The sequence below is a fragment of the Lissotriton helveticus genome, chromosome 10, assembly GCF_964261635.1.
Source record: "Lissotriton helveticus chromosome 10, aLisHel1.1, whole genome shotgun sequence".
NCBI lineage: Eukaryota > Metazoa > Chordata > Amphibia > Caudata > Salamandridae > Lissotriton > Lissotriton helveticus.
Genome location: NC_136071.1, coordinates 717,592,841 through 717,611,978, shown reverse-complemented (window position 1 = coordinate 717,611,978; position 19,138 = coordinate 717,592,841). Strand labels below are relative to the sequence as shown.

Below are 19,138 nucleotides of genomic sequence, written 5' to 3'. Positions count from 1 at the left end.
GCGCGGCCTCCTGTCCTACACCCCGGGGTATCCCACCTTGGCTGGACACCAGAGTGAGTCCACTCTCCCAAGCCCCCTCTCTCCCTCCCGGGCCCCAGGGCGGCCTGTGAAACCCCGGCGGGTGGTCCTCGATATGCCTCAGTCCGTCAGTGAACTCGAATCCCCTCTCAGGTTATTTACACCCCCGATGACAGAGGCCCCCGTACACCACGAAGGCGGAAGGGCTGCCCTCCCTTGTTTGGGATCCCAGAGACACAGAACTGTTCCCTCTGACACTCTCTTCACTGATGCCTGCTACCACAGGAATCAGTACTATCCTCCCAGGGGGTCGCAGCTCTCTCCCACCCTCACTCTGCCCACCCACTTCTCTAAACTGTGACTGCTTCCGCCACCCCGGGCCTCGGTCCCGGAGCTCCCCGTACCGGAGTCGCACCACAACAAGCCGCGTTCTGATTGGCGGAGCGTATCCCCCTGTGCTGACAGCCGCCTGCGGGGGGCCAGCGGAGGAGCAGGCAGCATACACAGTACACTGCGCCTGTGCAGTCCCGCATCGGGGAGGAGCCACGTCGCTAACGACGGGCATCTTTGGGTCAGGCATAACAATCCGGCCGAGTCGGTGAGGGTGTCTACGTGCCTCTGGCAGCAAACAAAAGGGCTCATGCTTTGCCTGACCCCTACATGGCTCCTAGTGTTCCCGAATGCTCGAGGCTTTCATGCTAAAATGTAAAAGAAGGACTACAGAACGTTTGTCGACCATAAACAATATCCACAACAAGTCAGGTCCCGGGCCGCGCTGTGATTGGCTGACGTCACGGGGGTTTCCCGGCCGGCAGCCAATCACAGCGCGGCCCGGGAATGACGTCACGGGGGTGTCCCGGGCCGGCAGCCAATCGCAGCGCGGCCCGGGACAAAGGGGCGGGGCTTAAAAAAAGCACCAGAAACGCCCCCGAATCGCGTTTTCGTGAGAAAGCGCGATTGACAGCCTCTGCCTCCCAATGGCTAGCCTCCATTTATGGAGCTAGCCAATTGGAAACAGAGGCTGTCCTAACCTCACTATTAGAAACAACAGATTTCGATCTGGGAGTGGCTTCGCCCCTCGCCAGGTTACGAAACCTAAAAAGTCTCCACCAAACTAGAAGAGAAGATGAACATATAAAGCTACCAATGCGGAATATGATCACCCTAGAGCTTGGAAACTGCAATGATTCAAACAGTCAATGACTTGAACAATCTCTGCATCTTGGCCTTACTCAATCTTCCTATAGCATTTGAAATGATTGGCGAGCAAGCACTTATCCACATCCTAGATTACTACATAGGTGTCACTGATACAGACCAGCATTTGTTCACCTTTTATCCCATCAACTGCCACCAGCTAGTTTAGATAGGACCTAAAAACACCAGAAACTTTCCATCTCTTGTGAGAAGTCATCATTTCACTCACCACTTTCAACCACTGCATGCAATCCCTTGGATCTATACTAACCGTAAAAACAATAACATCCAACAATATGCTGACAACACACTTTACCTCAAAATCTATTATACGAATGACATTTACTAACTCAAAACCAGCCTCGAACTAAACCACAAGTAGATTTTAATTACTCAGTTAAAGCTCGCAGAAATCGTCCGCTTCGTTTACCGCAATGAGCAATCGCAAATCCAAGCTTGGCTAACCAACAAGTTTCACTCTACAACTGGCAACCAATTTAAAACCACTTTGGTTTACCCTTTACGTTCTCCTGGTTGTCAGGGGACACACAGCCTAGAAAACAAAATAGCAAGGTATCAATTCTCCTTTAAAAACACAAACACATACACAACAGTGTATGCCCCGGATCTCTCCCAGCTGGATGGAGAGAATGCTCTGCTCAACAACCTCCTGCTGGCACCCCTGAAAGGTACCCTTCAAGCTACATTACACTTCTTCGGGGCCTGAAGAAGTACAACCATGTTACGCCAACATTATGGGTACTACACTGCTGACCTCCAGGTAGGCAACATCAAATCAGCTGCATCACACACACTGCCCTAATCAAACTGTACCCTATTGCTCTGTCCACGTTCAGGGCTCTGTTGTTACACAAGTAGGTTTGTACTATTTTGTCCACTTCCTACTCCAGCTATAATGACTGATTGTAGCTTTATCACTTGTCCATTCAGTCCTTTACCATGCCCATTCTGTCATTTACCTACTCATCCAGCTCTTCAGTCGTTCCAAGTGGCCGTTGCTCAATCAGCAGACAGCTTACAATACACAACTTGTGGTGGAATCCTATAAAAAGGTATCCCTTTGCGCTTACTACGTGGGCATATATAGGTCAAACAGGATTACTTTAGAAGCCATCCCAGAGTCATTGGATGATCATCCAACTACCTTAGAAGTCATTTACACGTCATCAGACATCATCAAGCTCTTGAAGTCATCAGCAAGCTGCAGAAGCTCAGCCTGATGACTTCAGAAGGTGTCATTATTCCTGATGATCTGAGGATGACTTGTAAATGACTCTCCGATAACTTTACAAGATTACATTGTTCCTGATGACTTTGGGGTGATTTGAAAATAAGCATCTGAATACTTCAAAGGTACTATTGTGTTTTCAATAAGATGTTTTTGCGTCTGGTGATTTTAACAGGAATTGTTTGTCTATTTAAAGAGCACGTCCACACTTTGGTTTCAGTTTTCCTGAAAAATGCAAACTGTTGGATGATTGCACAATGAATTGCAGATAAACGTCTGACCTCCTGCAGCTGGGAGCCCCAAAACCCAAACACACCCTGAACCCCCAAATTAACCCTTGCACCCCAAAACCCAAACACACCCAGAACCCCAATATTAACCCTTGCACCCCAAAACCCAAACTCGCCCTAAACCCTAAAATTAACCCTGGCACCCCAAAACCCAAACACACCCTACACCCTAAAATTAACCCTGACACCCCAAAACCCAAACACACCCTGAACCCCAAAATTAACCCTTGCAACCCCAAACCCCAAACACACCCTGAACCCCCAAATTAACCCTTGCACCCCAAAACACCCTGAACCCCAATATTAACCCTTGCACCCCAAAACCCAAACACACCCTAAACCCTAAAATTAACCCTGGCACCCCAAAACCCAAACACACCCTGAACCTCCAAATTAACCCTTGCACCTTAACCCAAACACACCCTAAACCCTAAAATTAACCCTGGCACCCCAAAACCCAAACACACCCTGAACCACCAAATTAACCCTTGCACACCAAAACCCAAACACACCCTGAACCCCCAAATTAACCCTTGCACACCAAACACAAACACACCCTAATATTAACCCTTGTACCCTAAAACCCAAACACACCCTAAACCCTAAAATTAACCCCCGCACCCCAAACCCAAACATGCTCGAAAACCCTTAATTTACACCTGGCCCCCCAAAACACAAACCCACCCTCAACCCTAAAATGACCATGTACGTCCTAAAATGCAGATTTTCCAGTTTTAATGTAAAGAAAATCATGATTTTATTAAAAAAGGCACAGAGGCTAATATTACGCATATCCCTTTTATTACCGCCCAAACACAGCAGCAACAATATCTTAGAATTTAGAATATATCCAAACATTCCAGAACTTTAGAACATGTAGAAGTCCCTATGACCAGCAGCCATCTTCCTCTTTTGTGACTGCGAAAAACAATAAATAATAAGTTCCAAAACTCCACCGTCTCCAAAACTTCTTAAACTCCAAATTCAACTTCCTTCTTCCAACTCGAACTCCTTCACCATCTTCATCTTCTTCCTTATCCTTTAAAACAAAACAAATGAATCAAATTCAGGGTGGGCACAGCGGAGGGATAATATTAGCCTCCGTGCCTTTTTTAATAAAATCATGATTTTCTTTACATTAAAACTGCGGAAAATCTGCATTTTATGTCAAAGGCCCGGATGCCAACATTATGCATGTTCAAAGTTCTTCCAAAACCTTTCCCAAAACCTTTTCCACAGGCTTAAAGTAAAACGTTCTAAAAGTTGAATCATTGACCAATCTGCAGCCTTTAAAATACCACCCAAACTAAACCCTTTCATAAATGCTTTACTAGCCATAGCCCCTCTAACTGAATGAGACCCAAAAACACCAATATCCACCCCAGCCTTGACCATCACATTTCTTATCCATCTTGCCAAAGTAGGAGTTGACACTGCCTTAAATGGCTTAACATATGAGATCAGCAATTGTTTACAATCTCCTTTCCTAAATGCAAAAGTTATTTCCTCATACTCCATCAAACATTTAACCACACACAAAGAACTTTCACCCTCTAAATACGGGTAAAAAAAAATCGCCTTGACATAGTCTTAGTCCTTCTCTTTAACTCAAAACATACTCCTTCTGGTTGATAAAACCTTGAGTTAACATCCAAAGCTCTAACATCTGATACTCTCCTAAAATAGACCAAACATAAAAGCATTGTTATCTTCCATGTTAAAAACTTCAAATCCAAATCTGCATTCTTTCCCCAACTCTCAAGCTCTCTTAACACCAAAGCAACATCCCAAAGAGAATCATACTTTGACGGATTAACCACCCTTACACTCTTAACCAACCTCCTGACTAAAGCATGTTGCCCCACTGGAACTCCATCTACCAAACCATGTCCTGCTGAAATTGCAGATCTACTCAAATTAACCGAATTATACGCCAAACCACTACAAAAAAGAACTGATAAATAATTCGCCACCTATACCACAGGTGCCGAAACGGGATCCAAACTCCTCTCAACACACCAATCATTCCACTTTCTCCAAGCTGATCCATACACCCCAGATGTTCCCATAGACCACGACTTTGACACAAGCTCTTCAGCCTCCTTTGACAATCCCTGCATCTGCCAAACCCTCCTGAAATCAACCATGCCATCAACTTCAACTGCCCCGAGATCACACGGTTGTGAAAATTTCCTTGAACATCCTCCAAAATCTCCCTGCAATCTGGAAGAATTACTGGATCCTCCACCAACAACTCCATCACATCCGGGAACCATACCTGCGCTTTCAAAAAAGGAGTTATCAGAACCAACTCCACCTCCTCCCTTCTGACCTTGTTCAGAACTCTTTGAATCATTGAAAATGGGGGAAACGCATAACTACTTCCCCCTTTCCAGGTCTGCAGGAAAGCATCCACTCCCTTTGCTTCTGGATCCGGCCTCCAACTGTAAAATTCCTTCAACTGAGCATTCAACCTGTCCGTAAACAGATCCACATACAAAGGCCCCCACATTTCTTCCAGACTTAAAAATACCCCTCTCTTTAACCTCCAACTGCTCGCATCCCTCAGGTATCTTGAATACCAGTCCGCTTCTACGTTGCTCAACCCTGGTATATATTGAGCCTGCACCACAATCTCCCTTTCCAGATAAAACTTCCAAAACTCCTTCGCAAGTTCTGCTAACCCTCTCGAACGCGGACCACCCATCTTGTTCACATACTGAACTGCAGACAAATTATCCATCTTCAGAAGCACACAACATTTCATCCTGTCCCCCACAAAGCTCTTTATCGCGAACGAACCCGCCAACAACTCCAAACAATTTATGTGCAAATGTCCTTCCTCTTTTGACCATTGACCCCCTGTTGAAATCTCTCCACATTGTGCTCCCCAACCGTTCAAACTCGCATCCGATTCTATCTCCACTTCCGGCATCATACCAAATATCGCTCGACCATTCCAAGCTTCCACACTCTTCAGCCACCACTCCAATTCCTCCTGTGACTCCTGATTCAACACAACCCTCTGTGAATACCTCACATCTTTCCTCAAATAATGTGCTTTCAACCTCTGCAATGCACGATAATTTAGGGGAGCTGGGAATATTGGCTGAATCGAAGAAGACAGAAGACCCAACAGACGTGCCAACTGCCTCAAAGTAATCCAATCCGCAGACTTCACTCTCCTCACTTCCTTCCTGTTCTTCCTCACCTTCTCCATAGGCAACTTCAACACACAAACCAACGTCTGTATCTTGAAACCTAAAAACGTCATCTCGTCTCGGAACCATACAAGACTTCTCTTTGTTCACAACAAATCCTAAATCCTCTATTACGTTCACCGCAAACTCCGCTTGTTCCTTCGCCAACATTCTCCCTTCTGCCATTATCAAAATATCGTCTAGATATATTATCAGTCGAATCCCCCTTGACCTCAACCAAGCCGCAATTGGTCTCATCACTTTGGTGAAGCACCAAGGAGCTGACTTCAAACCGAAAGGGAGACTTTTGAACCTCCAACGCCTCCCTAACCACCTGAACTGAAGATAATCTCTTTGTTCCTGAATCATCGGGATTGTTATATAAGCATCCTTTAAGTCCAGCCTCGTCAACCAATCCCCTTTCCTCAACAAGTCTCTTAACATATGTATCCCTTCCATTTTGAAATGGTTGTAAACCACCCAATCGTTCAACTCCTTCAAATTGATTACTGGTCTCATCTTTTTGTCCTTCTTCTCCACTAGAAACAAATTGCTTACAAAACAACCTCGCACTTCCTCTGCATCCTCTATCGCTCCTTTCTTCTCCAACTCCAACACTTCCTTTGTTACCAAATTTTCCATCTCTTCTGAAAACCTGAACACCTTGGGAACCCTTTCCTGAACTGGAACACTGATAAAATCTATCCTGTATCCAGCTACAGTCTCCAAAACCCATGGATCCTGCGTTATTTCTTGCCATCTGGAAACAAACTGGGCTAGTCTGCCGCCCAACTTTACTTCCATAAATAAAGGGTCTTGTAAGAAACTTACCTGAGGCTCCTCTTGGCCTCCTATCTGATCTTGCTCCTCTTCCCCTCTGTCTTTGAGGGAAGAAACTTCCTTGATTGGTTTTCTGATAACCATATCCTCCTGAATATCCATATCCAAATCCATTTCCATAACCTGCTTCATAGGGTCTATTACCTCTTCCATAAAATCCTCTGGTAACTCCATTCCCTCGGCCGGGGAACCGACCCCATGTTCTCCCGGTCCATCCAAAAACACGCCTAATGTCCTTCTGAGCTTTCTGTATTGAATTGAAAGTACCCACGCACTTAGCCATATCCTTCACAAAGTCATCCCCGAACAGCAGCCCATCGCTCTGCTCACCCAACTCCTTGCCAGCCAAATCTGCAAGCTTTGGATCTATTTTAAACAAGATACTTTTTCTCCTTTCCAAACAGAGTGCTGCATTTGCATTTCCCAGCAAGCATACTGCACGCTGAACCCATTGACGCATTTCGCTCACGTCAACTCCGGTATTATTGCCATGTGCTTCCTCGCACAAATCAAATATCTTGGTCAAAGGACCCAGAATATCAAGCATTCTATCCTGGCACCCCTTTAATCCTTTGTCCAGTCCCCTTCTCGGGTCTCTTCCCCCTCTGTTATTAAAAAAAAGTTAACATCTTTTGATCTAATTCTGGCGTAAAGGCCACCTTACTATTTAAAGTAGGCCTCGGGCACTCTGACAGCAGCCGAGTTCTTATCTCTTTCGGCATCTCCCTCCTGATCCAGTGCCTTATGTATTTGGCAACATGTTCAACAGGGGACCACTGTGGAGACAGTGGACGTTGTATTAATAGTGGATCAAACATCTGATCTCCTTGTGGATCAACAAAATCCTCAAACTCCAATTTATTTTCCTCATCCACCATCCTTCTCTTGACCTCTTCCACATCAGAATCATCCAGACTTGAGCTGCACGTAATCTCCACATCCCCACTAGTTGAACTGCCATCACATGCCACAGTAATATGTCCTTTTTTCTGTGCCTTTATAGCACTCACTCTGGCCTTTATAGCCTTCTCTTTCTGCACTCTATTCTCCTTTTCCTTTGATGGTTTCCCTTTAACCACATTCTTCCTCTTTTCCTTCCTTTTCGCTCCTCCAGAAGAAGTACCTGCCACTTCCTCAACTTCCTCTGTGGTATAGAAACCGTCCTCCTCACCAGACCTCTGCTTATTTTCTCCTTCCTTTACTCTCTTTGCTATTGTGCTCTCTATCTTTTTGTCCATAGAAGCACTAAATACTCCAAACATTTTTTCCATAAATCCCTTCTTTCTATCCTCCAAGCCCAAATCCTCTTTCTCCATCTTAATTTCCCTTTAAATTAATACCTTCTTCAAAATGAATATTAAGCCAATACAAAACTCCTTAAAAATAATACTTCGACTTATTTTTCACATAAAATCAATCTCCCTCTCTAGAACCACTGCGATCCGGCACCTCTCTTGAACTCACGATCTTCGTCTGACTGAAACTGACAATCAGACGTCAAAAAAACAAACTTCCCTAAAAATGGCCAATCACGTTTCTACTCCAAAACTCAGACGCTTCCCAAACACTCAAAATGGCCGCCGTACGTTACGCACGTACGGCTGCCCCCTTGGCTCACAATTCCTTTCCTCTCATTTCCTGCGCTCGAAATCTCTCCTCACACCGCGTCCCAAGCAGCCACCGATCTCGCGCCTGCAAGCGCACAGATACCGACGCGTGACGCCCTCCAGCCGCACACCGAGCGCTCGAGACCACACGCTCGCCAACCGCAAACCGATCTAACAGACGGTAATCCGTTCTTATTTCACCTTATAAAACTCTACGTCAATAAATATACGCAAAATGATACACTACGTTCTCAAACTCCAGCCTACAAATTTAAAAATAATTTCACTCATCCAACAAACAAACCTTCCCATTAAACTCTAAACAAATCCCCTCATACACTTTCTTAAACTCTTCAAATCCATCGTTTTCATTCCTAATTCAGGGTTAATTAATCAAACATATTCAAAATAATATTAAGAATTTTAACAGAGTACTTATCTTATGTTCGAGCAGCAACAAAAGAGGAAGATGGCTGCTGGCCATAGGGACTTATACATGTTCTAAAGTTCTGGAATGTTTGGATATATCAGTCCTGTCAAGTATCACACATGAGGTGTGACACTAACGCATATCAGTGTGGTGATCCGCATCACCGCACTGAAATGCATGGTCACGCATTTGCAGAGTAGTACCTCAGCCTTCCTGGCACTGCCTAAACAAAATGGAGTGAAAGTGTGGCAGCCTGCATTACGCCCTGCTTGGCGTTCGTGCGCTGCTCTCGCTGTGGGCTTGGGTCTTGCAGCAGAGATGATGCTGCTGTTAGGCGCGCTGCACAATGCCACAATGTTTCATTTTGATTTTGCGGCGCGGCTCTCGCATAGCCTGACATCACAGTAGTCTGGCGCCGTGGGGGGATGTTACGTATTTCTTACAAAGGCTGGGAATTAGTTTTGGGAAGAATCTGCTTGAGCAGTGGGTGTGCGCCGGCGCCGTCGCAATCGTGGCGCTCACAGAGCTGCCTGCTGCTTGCACCTGCCCAGGCCGCCATCCTGCGCTGTCCAACGGTGAATTCCATTTTAATCGCCGAGCTCAGTCTCCGTCATGGAGTCTGTGACCGGCAGTTTCAGCGGCTGCCCAGGACAGCCGGACAGCCTGACACGGACAGCATAATAGCAGACTTAAGGACAGCCACCCCCTGGCCTAAAGTTTGCGAGAACATTCTGTACAATGGTCATTAAACGTCATGTCCGGTACATGCTGTGTTTCAACAAGTAACTCCTGTTGTGCACGAATCATGGAAGTTTTTTCCTCAGGCAGGAAAATGTAACATGCATTTGGTTAAAACCCTATGGTGGCTGTAAAATTCTATAATGACGTACTAAAAGCTTGGCAACTGTGGTCTAAACTGCAGAGATGGGTGAAAGTAAAGGCTAGTGCCAGTAACTTTTTTTGCAATAATAAATGTGCAAATCCTAATACATCACAGCTTTTGTGCCATCAGGACTGAGCATAATCTTTACCACAGAGCTGGCTCGTCGCCTTCTTCAAAATAAAGTGTTCTGAAACTCTGGTCAGTGAGACTTTGCTATCAGCCTAGCTGTGGCCTAAAAGTACCTCCCACGCTCCACTTTCTAATGCAGCGCTACTTACAGCTCATGTGGTCGGCAGCAATCGAGTGACTCTGCGAACCACTCACCTGACTATAATAAATTATGAACGCCTTCCAGGCTGCTTTATCTATTTTCTGCAATGTTGGCTGCAGTCTGATGAATTAGTTGTTTAACTATTATTTCTTATGCTTTGAAGCAGTTAACGTAAACTCTCTCTTTACTCAAATGATTGTAATTTCTGATATTTATGATTCCCTCTTCTTCACTGCTTTATTTTGTCCGCGAGCAAGTGTCACTCATAGTCGCTGAAATGTCACACATAATTTCAGTGAAAGTATGAAAATGTCACACATACCAATCTGAAACCTTGACAGCTATGACACATTCTAAATTCTAAGATATTGTTGCTGCTGTGTTTGGGGGGTAATAAAAGGGATATGCATAATGTTGGCCTCCGGGCCTTTGACATAAAATCCAAAAGCCCTACAAACCCCCAAACTGTTTATGAATGCGGAATGCCGGGAGGCGCTGCTGTGATTGCAAATGATACTTTCTGTACCCCCAGGCTGCACTTCTTTCTTAGAGTATTTCCATAAACACATAGTTTGGTGGAATCCGATTGTTAGACTCTTTAGCCCCTTCGACGCTCATGACGAGCTGGGCTCGTCATGAGGTAGCCTCCTCGCACGCTCATGACGAGCCCAGCTCGTCATGAATAATGGGTTTTTGAAAATCCCAGCGCAGGAAGGAAAAAATGTGCCGCGAGGATGTGGTTAAACAACTGCGGACAGACCTGCTCATGGCCCGAGGAATAGGTCTTGCAAAGGAAAACAAGCTTTGTCGTCATGGTGACTGCCGAAGTCACTCCATCACAATACTAAAATACATTTTTAAAAAGCACAGCTGCCTCGAACACAATGCCAAAATCACCTACTGTAAACCATCAGTCTGCCGGCTGGCTGGGACTCGAACCGCAGATCCTCAATGGAGAGCAGCTCTCTCACCTTTTCATAATACGGAAGCCGGTGGATTCCTCTAGCAAAAGCCAACGCACATCCGGGAGCGCCGGAAGTGACGTCATTGTTCTGCGGCAAGAACGAAGACTGCCGTGACTGCACTGGCCATTAAAGGGACAGATGGATTGGCATCGGTCTCTTAATATTTCCAACTCCACTTCCTTCATCGATTCCAGCGTATACTCAGGTAAGTGCTGCAGGCAGCTGTTAAACAAGAGCAGCATCGATCCTCCGCTCTCGGTCCCAGCTGCTCAATTTCCGTCCCACACCAGCTTCCTCATTTTTCGGAAAGCACGAGTTTTCATTAAGGGGGCACATTCAGACGCAGCCCCCGGCATGTGTGTACTTCGTACGTGTTATAGGGAATGCCTGCGTTGCAATGTGTGTGTATTATGTGTGTTTGATGTTTGTCTGTATCAGCCTGCCTGCTTGTTTAATATACACCTCTTGTGTTTGAGCATGTGTATTTTTGTGTATTTGTGACGTAGTGCGTGCCTGTGTAAGTTGTGGAAAATTGCAATAAGCTTAAAAAATGTGTTTTACAGCAAGTTCTTCGCCGTAAGGAAAAATAAATTACTGCCCGTATATTGTAGGTCCCGTGTTGGTTCCAAGTGCACCTGCGTGTGTGTATTCAAGATTCTCGACCAAATGGAACAGTTTTCGATCTACTGAAAAGTTGTCAATCAAAGAAGGCTAAACACATTTATTTATGTGAATTTGTATATTGTTGAGCATTACTTGTGTCCTTGCAACTTGTAGTGAGCTTTCAATACTAAATGAATGTGTGCTCTATTGTTGAATCCTGGTCACGTTCCCCAAGCTGTGTAGTGTTCAGAGCAGCACATCTTCTAAAACACTGGCAGTTTTCATGGATGCGTTTCAAAGCATAAGGATAAATGCTTCAAATAACTTAGCCATTGTAATGCTCGTTCCTTATTTTGTTTGCTATTTGTGTAATTGAAAGGGCTGGTTGCCTGTGGCGATTGAGGTTTACGCCCTATTTAGGAAACGTAGTCCGACGCATTCCAACATCTTGCAATATCTACTTTCGCAAAACTGGCTATCATTCTGGTTTCGTTCCATGTGCATGCAATGTTTTTAACTTGTTTGTATATATTATTGAGACAGGGCCAATTACGTATTCCCTGTTTGCGCTAATTTACCTTGACCGCTAAGATCTCTGTACAAATTAAGCAGGTCTTGTTAAATCTGCCACTATCGATCCCAGCCATGTAATATCCAGTTACAACCTGACCTACTGCTAAAGTACTGAGGCAGAGGGATCGAGCCCTGAGATAAATCACATTAATATTTCCTATTAATTCCAGCCCATTGGGTTTCAATCATTGCCAAGCGGCACTCGGCCCCAGGAGTCTGCGTGTCCTGGTGGCGGTGTTTACACAGCGGCTCCTTCTTTCCCTTTCTCTTTCTTTCTCTTTATCTCTCTCTCTCTCTCCTTCTCTCTTTCTTTCGCGCTCTCTCCCTTCTCGCTTCTGGCATTCAACTGCCTCGGATCATGTGTTAAATATTTATAAGGTGAAAGCACGCACAAGTTGCGGTAACGCGTGCCTTCCCCATTGATTGAGATCTTATAAGAGGTTTCCCCATGCCCTCTTCTCGTTTGAACTGCATGTGCCAACGATGTATGGGATCCCTTTATGTTAAATTGCATCTCCTACCAAACTTCCAAACACTTATAAGGTCCCAGAGGGGAGACCTATTGGTTATGCCAATGCTTTTGCTTTATGTATTTGCCATTGTAATGCCTTTTGTTTCATTTATAAAGCCATTACATATTACACAATTAACGTAAAATACTACTAGCAAAGCTAATATCTTTAGCTTAATAAAAGGTGAAACCTATTGCATTTTTAACACTTGTCCTTTCGTGTTGGGGGTGCCGGTGGGCAGAGGGTAGCAGGCATCTGACTCTCTATGCATCTGTGTGGATAGGTAACTTGATTTCCCGTCACAAACCCCAGTGTGAAAGTTCACTTATTGATAGTTCTTCTATTTCTCTCATAATGCCTCTACTTTACTATTACTATTTGTCCTGAGCAGGAAGATCTAATCATACACCCTGGCTCTCCAAAAATAAAGTTGATTATTAGGTAATATCCTCAATGGCCTTCAGTGCATGCCCAAACACTTCTTTGTAGTCCAAAATCTAGGCATATTAGATAGAAATTGCACAAGGTCAGTGTACTTTTTGGGGTGCTTTTCTCCAATTAAATCTGTTAATCTGTTTGATATGCTTTGTACTTTACCTCTGAAACTTAAAACACCCACAAACTAATTCCTGAATTTTATATCTAGTAGGACATAATCATGGTTTCATTCAACGTCGTGTTTATCACTTGCGAGCATTCTGTGTGTGTTCGAAAAGATGGTGACTAACTGCTTTTGGACAATCCCGGGGAAGTTCTTTGTAAATGGCTGGTCGAAAATGTAGATGAAGCTGGTCGGCCAATCACCGAAGAGAGAGATTTTAAAGCTATGATTCTGTTCCAATCATCTGGGAAGCACAATAAGTAAACCTTTATAATAAGTTTGCAACTGCAGGATAACGGTACAAATTACCAACCTGTTTCAGTAAAAACCTACATTTGTGATTAATTAATCCAATAATGGACAGTAAAAATGAACATGCATGTCCCCACATATGCCTTGGATTGCTTTCCAGAGACAAATGTAACACTTATGAAAAGGACTGAAACGTTTAGCTTGTGGCACTACTATAAGGCAGCCATTTTTGGATAAACTATTTTATTTAGGCAACTTTTTTCAGGAGGTTCAAATTCAGGCTTACAATGTGTACTGTCTATTAAGGAAAACTTACTTGGTTATGGATAGATTGTACATTTGTCCTTTATTATCAATACCTCTTTATTTATATATTATGGCTAGCGCGTGAAGATATATTGCAAGTGGTCAATGTGTTCTTTTCTGTTTTGAAGTTTAAATGTAAATATATATATTTTTTTCTCTTGCTTTTTTTTAGTGAAGAAACAGTGTCTAATGATTCAGGATACTTTTCAAGGGATAATTGCAACCTATTCTGGCACAACAGAGGGTCTAAAACGGGTGTTACTTCAAAGGGCACTGGAGAAAAAGCAGATGTTAATGGACTGTGGCAATCGGGGAAGCGCTGGTAGACTTAAGAGGGTGTTACGTGAACTACAAGAGGAAGAAATTGCAGAGAAAAGATGCAAGGACAAAAAAGCCAAGCAGAGTGGACTGGATTATATAAGAGTTGGTAACAAAGCTCATGCTGAAAGCACAACTTCTCAGCCTGGTGATGCAAGTTCGCGGATGAATTTGCAGAAACTTGAAAACCTGGCCCTTTTAGCAGGGATGGCTAGTGTCCTTCATCAAAAATCCACAACTAAAAATGACACATCAGACCGTGAAAATGAACTTGTCTTGGAGTCCCCGCTTAAATCCAAATATCAAGGACAAAAACATGCCTCCCTTTCACCACGTCATCCTAGAGTAATCAACACTCATTCTGAAAATATAATGGGGCCATTCTGGTGTAATCAATAGCCATCCTGAAGCTGTCATAGGATCATCCAGGAATAATCCACACTCATCCAGAAATTGTCATGGGATCATTCCAGAGTAATCCACTATCCTGGAGCGGTTATAGGATCATCCTGGAATAATTGACAGTCATCCTTAAATTAGCTAGAACCCATCCTGGAGTAATTCTCCCTCATCCTGAAGTTGTCAATTAGTATTCGTGGAGTTGTAAAAGGTAATCACTCCCTGCCAGTAGAAGTCATCAGAACACCATCCTACTGTAGTTTTTGTGATGAGTCTAGGTTCGTCATCACATTTACGTTTTTTCGTCCTACAGGCATACTTCAGGATGGCTTGGGATGACTTCCCCAGATAATTGCAGGAATAGCCTGAATGTAATCATCAGATGAGTCCAGAATGACTCCAGGATGATCTTCCTTTTTGACATGGGTACTGTCCTTTGTGTACAAATATATGTATGTTGTCTGTGTGTGTACACGTAAGCCACTGTCCTGGTTGTGTGTCTCAATGGACATTTTCTGGGCCCACGTGATATATACAGCGTTGCCGCTCAGCAGGTGTGCATTAGCATTAGAAAGCTGAACTTCTTATGCACTGCCTTACTGAATCCTTGCTCTGGCCTGCACTACATTTTATACAATGGCACTTCCTATGATGGCATCACTTAGTCAGAAGTAATGTAATGCAACACCAAGCCGGTCATTTTGAAACCAACCGCACCCTACCTCTTTTTGGTCAAAAAATGCTGGTAAATGTGCCAAGAGTAGGGCAGAAATCTGGCAAAGTGAAGGCAAAGAAGGTCGGAAGTGAAGGTGAGCACATGACGTACATGTGACTCCGTGTGGCTCTCCAGCGGCTCAAGAGAAGCCGCTGCCAACCACAGTCCAGCCGAAATGACCTAGTAGTAGTGACTGATTTACTCACCAGCATGGATACCATTCGCACGTGTCGCCAGTGTCTCCAACTGGCTTTGTGTCTGGTTGCTGGCTGACTTAGAAAAGCAGACGGCAGGATTTCTTTACAGCACTCAGTAAAGATCCATCATTTCCGCTCCGCACTAGCGTCATTGGAGCCCGCCTTCAGCCGGAAGGCGGGCATAAGCAGCAGCTGTATATTGTGCATACAGCCAATCCAAACCTGACAATCGTTCACCCAGCCAACCCTGGGTCTCGTTCCTGTTTCATACAGGACAGCTGGTATAAATTATCAGCCAATCCTAGAGAACAATACAGCAACCCGAGCCTCACAACCAGTGAAAATTAGCTCTCCTAGGCAACCAAATGACAAGAATTCCCTTAACCAATAGCAGGTCATCAAACATTATCTCTCACAACGTAGAATATACTTTCACTATTGATTGGCTGGCGCTGAAAGCCGGTCCATTATTCATTCGGCGCAGTCTGTCGGCCCTGACTCGACAGTTCGTTAACGAATTATCAACGGGTTTCGGTTTCAACGACCTGTCAACACATTTTTGTTTTGAAAATCACAGCTCCAAATCAGCAGTATAAGGTATAGGGATTTCTTTAGTATTATTATCCATACAGCACATCAAGTCCCAGAAGTAGGTAGCTATTAGATTTCTGGATTAAAACCCCTCAGGCGGTACGGAGACCTATACCACTCAGACGAATGAGTTTCCAATGAAAAGAAGCGTGAGGGAAGTCAGGTGGTGTGGCGTCGGTTGGCATGATTGAAGGCAATGGAAGTAAGGCATATTTGCAGGGAAATTTTGTCGCGCCCAATTATCAGTTTATCAACTTCATATAGAGTTTGTTTTACCTACCTAGTAAGGTATTTCCCCCAATATTTTTTCCTGCAGATGCATACTGTAGGAAGCTGGCATTTTATGTAGTGTAGCAAAATGAGGTACACTGTAGAAACTCCAGACCACTCTTATTGGCTTACAGGATTTAAATTAATTAATCCCAAATGCTCCGTTTTGTGGGCAAGCAGTTTAGGCTTATCAGAAGGTAGTGTGTAGTATGCTGTGTATTTTAGAATGTTGAAAGTTAGAATGTTGGTATCATTTGGTCAGTTGCTGAATGGGCTGAGCAGAGCCCTTTGCGTTCATTTTTCATACTTCAGTGCTTTCCTCAGTGCTTTTCTTTTACATGTCTCAAAATTTATCATCCACTCATTACATGTTTAAAAAATGTATCATCATCTCATTAATTTTCAAAATGTATTCTTTATCACATCTTTTCAAGATATGTTCACCTAATGCTTTGATTGTAATCTTTTTGTTGTGCCTCTTTGAAGTCATTAGGTCCATGCAACTAATCTCTGGCTCGGTAAACGGGCCGCACAAGTAGTACATGCTTTTATGCACACCCATAAGCTCATTGACATCTGGAGGACACGAAATCCTACGACCCATGAGGGCACCCACATCTCTTCTGTACATAAATCGTGGTCCAGATTAGACTACCGGTTCATCTCTGGATCGGCTGCTACCTGGGTGAAGAGGGTGATGCACTTGCCTCGCTCTCTCTCGGATCACTCCCCTGTGGTAATGGATGTGGGCATTCCTACACAACACTCTCAGCCGTTTCAGTGGCGTCTCCATCCGAAATTGCTGCTGGATCCAGTCTTTAGGGAATGGGTTAGGCAGGCCATTGAGTTATTTTTTCTTGAAAATGTGGGTACGGTGGGGGAGGCAGGCACACTGTAGGAGGCGTTTAAGGCCACGATTAGGGGGACATGTATTGGGCTGCAGGCAGGTGTGCTTAAAGGTCTGCGCTCCCGGATGCATATGTTGGAGAAATCCTTAACAAAGTTAGAAAAAGAGTATGCTGTCACTCACAAACTGGAGACCCTGGCTAAAATTAGGGAATTGGTCACAGAATATAATGAAACTGCAGACCAAGAAATTAGGCATTTGTCCAGGCGCTGGGTAGCAAGGGCATATTGGGAGGGTGGATGTCCAAGTCGTACTCTGGCGGTAAAGATCAGGACTCCGCGGGTGCAGGAGTACATTACAGAGACAGAGCGCCAGGATGGCACGAAATGCCATAGCACACCTGAAATTCGTAATCACTTTATGGATTACTATTCCGAACTGTATGGTGCGGTAAGGAAGCATCGGGCAAAGAGGGCACGCATTGTTGGAGGAAATAGCACTGGCCTGGCTATCCCTGGCGCAAAGAGAGTACCTGAGGCAACCATTCACAATTGAGGAGACAATACAGGCGCTTCCCACTGGTAAGGCAGCAGGCAGGGACGGCCAGCCTAGTGAGTTTTATAAAGCACATGCAGACTTGCTGGATCCTTTCCTTCACAACATGTATAGCGAAGCTTATGAGGATAAAATACTTCCTCCAACGTTACGTGATGTGCTAATTATTACTTTACTGAAACCTGGCAAACACCCTGATCGCTGCGAATCGTATCATCTGCTCTCACTATTGAATATAGACTCGCTCCACCATTCATAATTTACGCATCTTATTCCCCTCCACCCAGAGCATTATTTCTAGAGCTCTTTGAATCCTTCAAGGACACCGCCAGAACCTGCCTACACGAAGGGATGAAAGATGTCGCCGAGTGGATGAAGGACAGCCGCCTGAAACTGAACTCGGACAAGACGGAAGTCCTCATCCTGGGATCTTCGCCCTCTGCCTGGGACGGCTCCTGGTGGCCGCCAGCCCTGGGCACCGCACCCAAGCCAACCGACCACGCACGCAACCTGGGCTTCATCCTGGACCCCTCCCTCTCGATGACCAGACAAGTCAACGCCGTCTCCTCATCGTGCTTCAACACCCTGCGTATGCTTCGCAAGATCTTCCGCTGGATCCTGACCGAGACCAGGAAGACTGTCACCCAGGCACTCGTCACCAGCCGACTGGACTACGGAAACGCCCTCTACGCCGGAACCACAGCAAAGCTACAGAAAAGACTCCAGCGCATCCAGAACGCCTCCGCCCAACTCATCCTGGATGTCCCCCGACGCAGCCACATCTCCAGCCACCTGAGGAACCTGCACTGGCGCCCCGTCGACAAGAGGATCACGTTCCGGCTCCTCACCCACGCACACAAGTACCTCAACGACCGCCTGACCATCTACACGCCCACCCGCCAGCTACGGTCCACCAGCCTCGCCCTCGCAGCCGTACCACGCATCCGAAGAGCCACCGCCGGAGGAAGATCCTTCTCTTACCTGGCTGCCAAGACTTGGAACTCCCTCCCCATCCACCTTTGGCTGACCCAGGCCCATCTCGCCTTCAGGAAACAACTCAAGACCTGGCTGTTCGAGCAGTAGCATACCCCTCCCCCCAAGCACCTTGAGACCCTCCCGGGTGAGTAGTGCGCTATACAAATGGCATGATTGATTGATTATAGGGTGTTGAGTTGGCACGCACAAGAGGCAGGATGGTTCCCTGCAGCACACTGGAATTGGTCTCCTGGGTTTCCCCCTCACTGGGCAAGGTCAGCAGGCTGGCAGAGTCCCTCATCTATCTTGGGTACAGCAGGGCCTAAGCTCAGTCAGTCTCAGGAGTGTAGGTTCCCCCCTAGGCCCAACCGCCTATACTCCGGCAGAGGTTTCCCCGGGTCCAGTGGTGCCCCAACTAACTAGTCGGGTTTCCCTCCTTTCCTCTTATACCCCTAGGTCAGGTGACCCTCCTGA

General features: G+C 45.3%; 1 protein-coding gene and 1 long non-coding RNA gene across 4 annotated transcripts in view; one reads left to right on the top strand and one right to left on the bottom strand.

Moving 5' to 3' along the window:
• The window catches only part of UBE3C (ubiquitin protein ligase E3C), a 1,115,457-nt gene extending 1,104,440 nt beyond the window's left edge, over positions 1–11,017 (bottom strand). The window contains exon 1 of one of the 3 annotated variants that reach the window (XM_078663264.1): positions 10,957–11,017. The gene's annotated coding sequence lies outside the window, so the exon portion shown is untranslated. Of the gene's footprint in view, positions 1–10,882 lie in introns of all 3 variants that reach the window. The other 2 variants (XM_078663263.1, XM_078663265.1) reach the window with 2 other exon arrangements.
• A 14-nt stretch (positions 11,018–11,031) lies between these two features.
• Positions 11,032–19,138, top strand: part of LOC144784478 (uncharacterized) — a 57,021-nt gene continuing 48,914 nt past the window's right edge. Inside the window, exon 1 of the long non-coding RNA XR_013601649.1 lies at positions 11,032–11,155. This is a non-coding gene — a long non-coding RNA (uncharacterized LOC144784478). The remainder of the gene's footprint in view (positions 11,156–19,138) is intronic.